At 56.8% G+C, this 7,522-nt stretch overlaps 2 pseudogenes; one reads left to right on the top strand and one right to left on the bottom strand.

The window, feature by feature from the left end:
* Positions 1 to 3,576: 3,576 nt before the first annotated feature.
* Positions 3,577 to 6,167, bottom strand: LOC128036814 (uncharacterized; annotated as a pseudogene).
* On the top strand, positions 5,206 to 5,354 carry LOC128036817 (5.8S ribosomal RNA; annotated as a pseudogene).
* Positions 6,168 to 7,522: the final 1,355 nt, after the last annotated feature.

Here is a 7,522-nt window from a genome sequence, read left to right as displayed (position 1 = left end):
ACGGGGCCTTTGTCGGTAAGCGAAAGGCCCCATCGCTTATGACTCCGGACTTGTTCAATTTTCCGCCCCATCGCCATGTTTCATGGACCCAACATTCGCTTGTATTTGTTTTGGGCCAACAAAGAAATCTTCGCTTAAAACACTAAGTCACTAAGTGGAATAAAGCGCACAAAAAAACTCGCCCCTGCTTTCGCACATGTGGGAGCTTTCACCGCTTCAAGACCTTGGTGCCTCTGACAAAGTGAGCCACGAGCACCATCGACAACTACGCCCCTCAAGCAGCGGAAGGCTTGCCAAAAAAGTGTCCCTGCTTTTGACATATGGAAACTAAAAAAACGTGTCCCTATTTCGCATACATGTATGTCGCCTGCAGCGCATTGACCAAGTTTTTTTTAGCTCTTAGGGGAAGAGACATTGAGCGAAAGGGTTATCCAGGCAATGCTCACGCCTTATCGCATGCCCTAAGCCGGTAGCCCCCCCACCACCTGCTAGGGTTCCCATGGTGTTCGACGATCCATCCCATGCCAGGTATCCCTAATATACGGTCATCATGGGTGAGTTTGTGCCGGTCCCTCCTCAATACCAAAGGTAGAATTCAAATATCATTATATGTTCTGCACTCCAACAATGAATGAGTTGTCCTGGCCCTCCCCAATCCAAGGGTAGAATTGGATAGCCAACAATGGATGAATCCTCCTGGCCCCTCCCTTTCGCAACAAGAGCCTCCAAAGACCTTGGTGGCTCTGGATGTGTGGGAGCCTGCACACCATCCAGAACCTTGATGCTTGATGTGCGGGAGCCTCGAGCACCATCGGCACCTTGGTGCATGGATGTGCGGAGCATCGACACCATCGCAAATTATGCCCTTGGTTGTGGGAAGCCTCGAGACCATCTGCACTCTCAGCTATGGATGTACGGAGCCCTGACACCGCCGGCAACCTAGGCCCTTGGTCGCAAGGGAGCCTCGAGCACCATCAGCACTTTGGTGCTTGGATGCGGAGCCTCGAGCACCACTCGGCACCTTTGGTGCATGGATGAGCGGAGCCTTGAGCACCAAAGCTAAAGTTGGGCCCTCACAGAGCGGGCGCGTGCAAAAAAGTGTCCCCATTTCGCATATTATGAATGTCACCCGTAGCGCATTGACCAAGTTTTTTAGCTCTTTAGGGGAGGTGATATTGAGCGAGCAGGGTTGTCCAGGGCACGCCCACGCCCACCGTGATGCCCGGACGTCGGCCCCCTCACCGCCGGTTAGGGTTCCCGGCGGTGCTCCGGCGATCCGTCCTGGCGGTGCTCGGCGATCCGCCCCGGCGGTGTTCCGCGAACTGCTCCGGCAGCATAGGCCCTTGGTCGCGGGAGCCTCGGCACCATCGGCACCTTGGTGCTAGGATGTGCAGAGCCCCGACACCATCGGCAACCAAGCCCTTGGCCATGAAGGAGCTTCGGCGCCATCGGCACCTCGGTGCTTCGATGTGCGGGAGCCTGGGCACCATCGGCAACCTAGGCCCTTGGTCGTGCGGGAGCCTCGGCACCATCAGCACCTCGGTGCTATGGATGTGCGGAGCCCGGACACCGCCGGCAACCTAGGCCCTTGGTCGTGCGGGAGCCTCGAGCACCATCGGCACCTTGGTGCTTGGATGTGCGGGAACCCGGGCACCATCGGCAACCTAGGCCCTTGGTCGTGCGAGAGGCTCGGGCACCATCGGCAAACCAAGCCCTTGGTCGTGCGGGAGCCCGGCACCATCGAGAAAATAGGCCCTGGTCGTGCGGGTGCCTCGGCCGCCATCGGCCCCTAGGTGCTGGATGCGGGAGCCTCGGACACCATCGGCAAACAGGCCCTTGGTCGTGCGGGAGCCTCGGACACCGTCGGCAACCTAGGCCCTGGTCGTGCGGGAGCCTCGAGCACCATCGACACCTTGGTGCTTGGATGCGGGAACCCGGCACCATCGGCAACCCAGGCCCTTGGTCGTGCGAGAGGCCGGGCACCATCGGCAAATCCAAGCCCTTGGTCGTGCGGGAGCCTCGGGCACCATCGGTAAAATAGGCCCTTGGTCGTGCGGGGGCCTCGGCCACCATCGGCACCTCGGCCCTTGGTCGTGCGGGAGCCTCGGCCACCATCGGCACCTTGGTGGCTCGGATGTGCGGGAGCCTCGCAGCATCGGTACCTCGGTGGCTAGGATGTGCGGGAGCCTCGGACACCATCGGCAACTTGGTGCTTGATGCGGGAGCCTCGGGCACCCATCGGCACCTTGGTGCCTGGGATGTGCGGGCTAAAGAAGAGTGTCCGCATTTCAGACAGCCGAATGTTGCCTGCAGCATATTGACGAAGTTTTTTAGCTCTGGCGGGTAGAGATCCGCTGCCCTCGGCGTGTGCCCCTCCGAGCCGAGGTGGGTGCGTCTAGCCCCCATGGGGTCGGGTCGTCCCGCAACGACTCACCACGGGGTGAGTCGGTCGTCGGCGGTGGTGGCTGGGGTGACAATTTTGCCGGTCAAGCCTGCGAAATGTAGCCAACGACGCGACCACACGGTGCCTTGGCCTGCCAAGCCCTTGCCCGCACCGAAACTGCCCGCGACCTAGTACCAAGTCCCTTTGACGGCAACGGCCCACCTGGGGTGTGTTGAGTTTGTAGGCTCGGTCTTGGCTCGACCAAACCCGGGACTTTTCCCTCGTAGTTCTCGTGCTAAGCGGTTGTGGTGCGCCCTCGTTCGTTGTTCCTTCCGCTCCCCACCATTCGGTTGGGTGGGCTGTTGCTGTGTGGGCGCTACTACTAGTACGCAATAGGCATATGAGTGGCGTTTTGTGTGTGTATTGGCAGGCCCATGCTACTCGCATCGAACCGTCGATCCGCACTCCTCTTCATTAAGTCCCCTTGTTGTAATCGAACCTCGGGTGCGATCGGGATCCCGTGCTGCGTACCTGCCGATGGAATTATGGATGTGTTGCCGTCCCTTCTCCATCCCAGGTGCGTGGTGGACCTCAATCGTGCTGTGTCCCGAGTGCGCCCCTTAAATCGGCGTGGCCTCGTCGGTGCACTGGTGCTCGATCGTGCTGATGCGGAAAATATTTTGAGAGTAGGGTTCAGCCCTCATCTCTCGATGCCTATGCATTTTGTCTCTTGACACGGACGATGCTCGTGCTCATATGACCTCGTAGCTCACGGGCATGTTGAGGGCTATGCAGTGCCGACGTCGCGGAGGAATGCTACCTGGTTGATCCTGCCAGTAGTCATATGCTTGTCTCAAAGATTAAGCCATGCATGTAAGTATGAACAAATTCAGACCGGTGAAACCGAATGGCTCATTAAATCGCTTATAGTTTGTTTGATGGTATTTGCTACCGGATAACCGTAGTAATTTAGAGCTAATAATACGCAAAAACCCGACTTCTGAAGGGATGCATTTATTAGATAAAGGTCGACGCGGGTCCTGCTGCTCGATGATTCATGATAACTGACGGATCGCACGGCCTTTGTGCCGGCGACGCATCATTCAAATTTCGCCCATCAACTTCGATGGTAGGAGTGGCCTACTATGGTGGTGACGGGTGACGGAGAATTAGGTTCGATTCCGGAGAGGAGCTCAGAAACGGCTACCACATCCAAGGAAGGCAGCAGGCGCGCAAATTACCCAATCCTGACACGGGAGGTAGTGATAATAAATAACAATACCGGGCTCTATGAGTCCGGTAATTGAATGAGTACAATCTAAACTTAACGAGGATCCATTGAGGGCAAGTCTGGTGCCAGCAGCCGCGGTAATTCCAGCTCCAATAGCGTATATTTAAGTTGTTGCGTTAAAAGCTCGTAGTTGACTTAGGTGGGTCGGCCGGTCCGCCTCACGGTGAGCACCGGTCTGCTCGTCCTCATCGCTGGCGATGCGCTCGCCTTAATTGGCGGGTCGTTCGGCGTGTTACTTTGAAGAAATTAGAGTGCTCAAAGCAGCTCACGCTTGTATACATTAGCATGATAACATCATAGGATTTCGATCCTATTGTGTTGGCCTCGGATCGGAGTAATGATTAACAGGACAGTGGGGCATTCGTATTTCATAGTCGAGGTGAAATTCTTGGATTTATGAAAGACGAACAACTGCGAAAGCATTTGCCAAGGATGTTTTCATTAATCAAGAACGAAAGTTGGGGGCTCAAGACGTCGATACCGTCCTAGTCTCAACTATAAACGATGCCACCAGGATCGGCGGATGTTGTTTAGACTCCGCCGGCACCTTATGAGAAATCAAAGTCTTTGGGTTCCGGGGAGTATGGTCGCAAGGCTGAAACTTAAAGGAATTGACGGAAGGGCACCACTAGGAGTGGAGCCTGCGGCTTAATTTGACTCAACATGGGAAACTTACCAGTCCAGACATAGTAAGGATTGACATGACCGAGAGCTCTTTCTGATTCTATGGGTGGTGGTATGGCCGTTCTTAGTTGGTGGAGCGATTTGTCGGTTAATCTGTTAACGAACGAGACCAAATACGCTATTCACACGGAGGTGATCCTCCGTGGCTAGCTTAGAGGGACTATGGCCTTTAGGCCAAGGAAGTTTGAGGCAATAATGTGTCCTGTGATGCCCTTAGATGTTCTCGGGCCGCACGCGCGCCTAATCGATGTATTCAACGAGTCTATAGCCTTACGACAGTGCCCGGTAATCTTTGAAATTTCATCGTGATGGGATAGATCATTGCAATTGTTGGTCTTCAACGAGGAATTCCTAGTAAGCGCGAGTCATCAGCCGCGCTGACTACGTCCCCGCCTTTGTACACACCGCCCGTCGCTCCTACCGATTGAATGGTCCGGTGAAGTGTTCGGATCGGGCGACGCGGGCGGTTCGCCGCCCGCGACGCCGCGAGAAGTCCACCGAACCTTATCATTTAGAGGAAGGAGAAGTCGTAACAAGGTTTCCGTAGGTGAACCTGCGGAAGGATCATTGTCGAAACCCGCCAGCGTAACGACCCGCGAACGAAGTTGCAAACAACACCGGAGGTGGTGGTGCATCCTCGCCTCGCCACCCCCGTGTCTCGGAGCGGCCAGTCTCGTCGTCCTCCGCCCGTCGGGTGGGGTGAGATGCTGATCAACCTCTTCGAGGCAAACGAACAAACCCCTGGCGCGAATCGCGCCAAGGAATCGAAAAAAAAGGGCACGTCTTCGTCGCCGCACCGTTCGCGGTGTCGGTGCTTCAGTGATGCTCTCTTTGTCGCAAAATACAGAACGACTCTCAACGGATATCTCGGCTCGTGATCGATGAAGAACGAGCGAAATGCGATACTTGGTGAATTGCGTAATCCCGTGAACCATCGAGTCTTTGAACGCAAGTTGCGCCTGCCATTAGGCCGAGGGCACGTCCGCTCGGGTGTCACGCATCGTCGCCCCCATCCAACCATGAGCCTCGAGCTCGGTTGACCGGCGGAAATTGGCCTCCTGCGCGCCACAGCCGCTGGTTGGCCTAAATTCGAGTCCTCGACGACATCATCGCGACGATCGGTGGTAATGCCGTAAGCAACCTCGTTCGAGTCGTGCGTCCGTCGATCGAGACCTTGAACCCTTTCGGCATCGTAAGGACGGTGCTCGCATCGCGACTTGTCAAAGCGGATTACCCGCCGAAGCATATCAATAAGCGGAGGAAAAGAAACTTACCAGATTCCCCAGTAACGGCGAGCGAACCGGGAAAAGCCCAGCTTGAGAATCGGGTCGGGCGTCCGAATTGGTCCGAGAAGGCCTCAGCGACGGATCGGCCCAAGTCCCCGGAAAGGGGCGCGGAGAGGGTGAGAGCCCTGTCGCCTGGACCTCGCCGCACCACGAGGCCGCTTCACGAAGTCGGGTTGTTTGGGAATGCAACAATCGGGCGTAAATTCTGTCCAAGGCTAAATACGGGCGAGACCGAGAAGCGAACAAGTACCGCGAGGGAAAGATGAAAAGGACTTTGAAAAGAGAGTCAAAGAGTGCTTGAAATTGTCGGGAGGAAGCGGATGGGGCCGCGATGCGCCCCGGTCGGATGTGGAACGGCGAGAGCCGGTCCGCCGATCGGCTCGGGCGTGGACCGACGCGGGTCGTGGCGGCGGCCCAAGCCCGCCTTTGATACGCCTGGAGACGTCGTCACCGATCGTGGATTCAGCACGCCGCTCGGCGTGCTTCGCACCTCGCGCGCCCGGCGTCGGCCTGCGGGTCTCATTCGCCCGTCTTGAAACACGGACCAAGGAGTTCGACATGTGGTGAGTCAACGGCTAGAAACCTGTAAGGCGCAAGGAAGCTGATTGGGATCCTCGCGGTGCACCGCCGACCGACCTTGATCTTCCGAGAAGGGTTCGAGGAGAGCATGCCCGTCGGACCGAAAGATGGTGAACTATGCCCGAGCGGGCGAAGCCGAGGAAACTCGTGGAGGCCCGCAGCGATACCGACGCAAATCGCTCGTCCGACTGGGTATAGGGCGAAAGACTAATCGAACTGTCTAGTAGCTGGTTCCTCCGAAGTTTCCTCGATAGCCGAGCCCTTAGCGAGTTCTATCGGGTAAAGCCAATGATTAGAGGCATCGGGGCGCAACGCCTCGACCTATTCTCAAACTTTAATAGGACGGCGCGGCTGCTTCGCTGAGCCGCGCCACGGAATCGAGAGCTCCAAGTGGGCCATTTTGGTAAGCGTAATCGGCGATGCGATGAACCGAAGCCGGGTTATTGCGTCAATCGCAAGGCTAAACTCTAGAACCCAAAGGGTGTTGGTCGATTGACACAGCAGGACGGTGGTCATGGAAGTCGAACTGCTGGCGAGTGTAATAACCACCGCCAATCAATTCAGCCCCGAAATGGATGGCGTTGCCGACCTATACCCTATTGTGCAAGGCCAGCCCCCGATGAGGAGGGGATGTTACGCCGCAAAACCCGGGCGCGAGCCCGGGCGGAGCGCCGGTCAAAAGCAGATCTTGGTAGTAGCAAATATTCAAATGAGAACTTTGAAGGTCAAGAGGGAAAGGTTCCATGTGAACGGCACTTGCACACATGGTTAGTCGATCCCAAGAGACGGGAAGCCTGGTCCCGACAATCAAGGCCCAGCCAGCGAGCTTCAAAGGAATCGGGTTAAATTTCCTCGAACCGACGCGGCGGGCACGATCAACGCTAGGAGTCCGAGACGCCGCGGGGCCTCGAAGAGTTATTCCTTTTTCGCGAACTACCGCCCACTCGAAACGGCCACCGTAGGTAGGTCCACTGGCCGGAAGAGCACCGCACGTCATGGTGTCCGCAGGCCGGGCGGCCCTTGAAAATCCGGAGGACCGAAAAGTCGTCCCGCTGCCGGGCCGCATTTCATAACCGTGATCAGTTCCGGCAGAACAGCCCGTCAATGGAACAATGTAGGCAAGGGAAGTCGGCAAATGGATCCAGAATCCCTGAAAAGGATTGGCTCAGGGTCAGCACGGGTCCTGGGCCCAACTCCGCTTGGCCGCCACGCATCGCCGAAGCCGCCCCGCATGAGAGCGTCGTCGCCAAGGTCGCCGGGGATTTGACCGAACGGTTTCTCGGGTCCTTCCGGGCACAT

The sequence above is a fragment of the Gossypium raimondii genome, unplaced genomic scaffold (genome assembly GCF_025698545.1).
Source record: "Gossypium raimondii isolate GPD5lz unplaced genomic scaffold, ASM2569854v1 Contig00046, whole genome shotgun sequence".
Lineage (NCBI taxonomy): Eukaryota > Viridiplantae > Streptophyta > Magnoliopsida > Malvales > Malvaceae > Gossypium > Gossypium raimondii.
The sequence above is the reverse complement of the archived record's forward strand: the minus strand, read 5'-3'. Positions and strand labels throughout refer to the sequence as shown.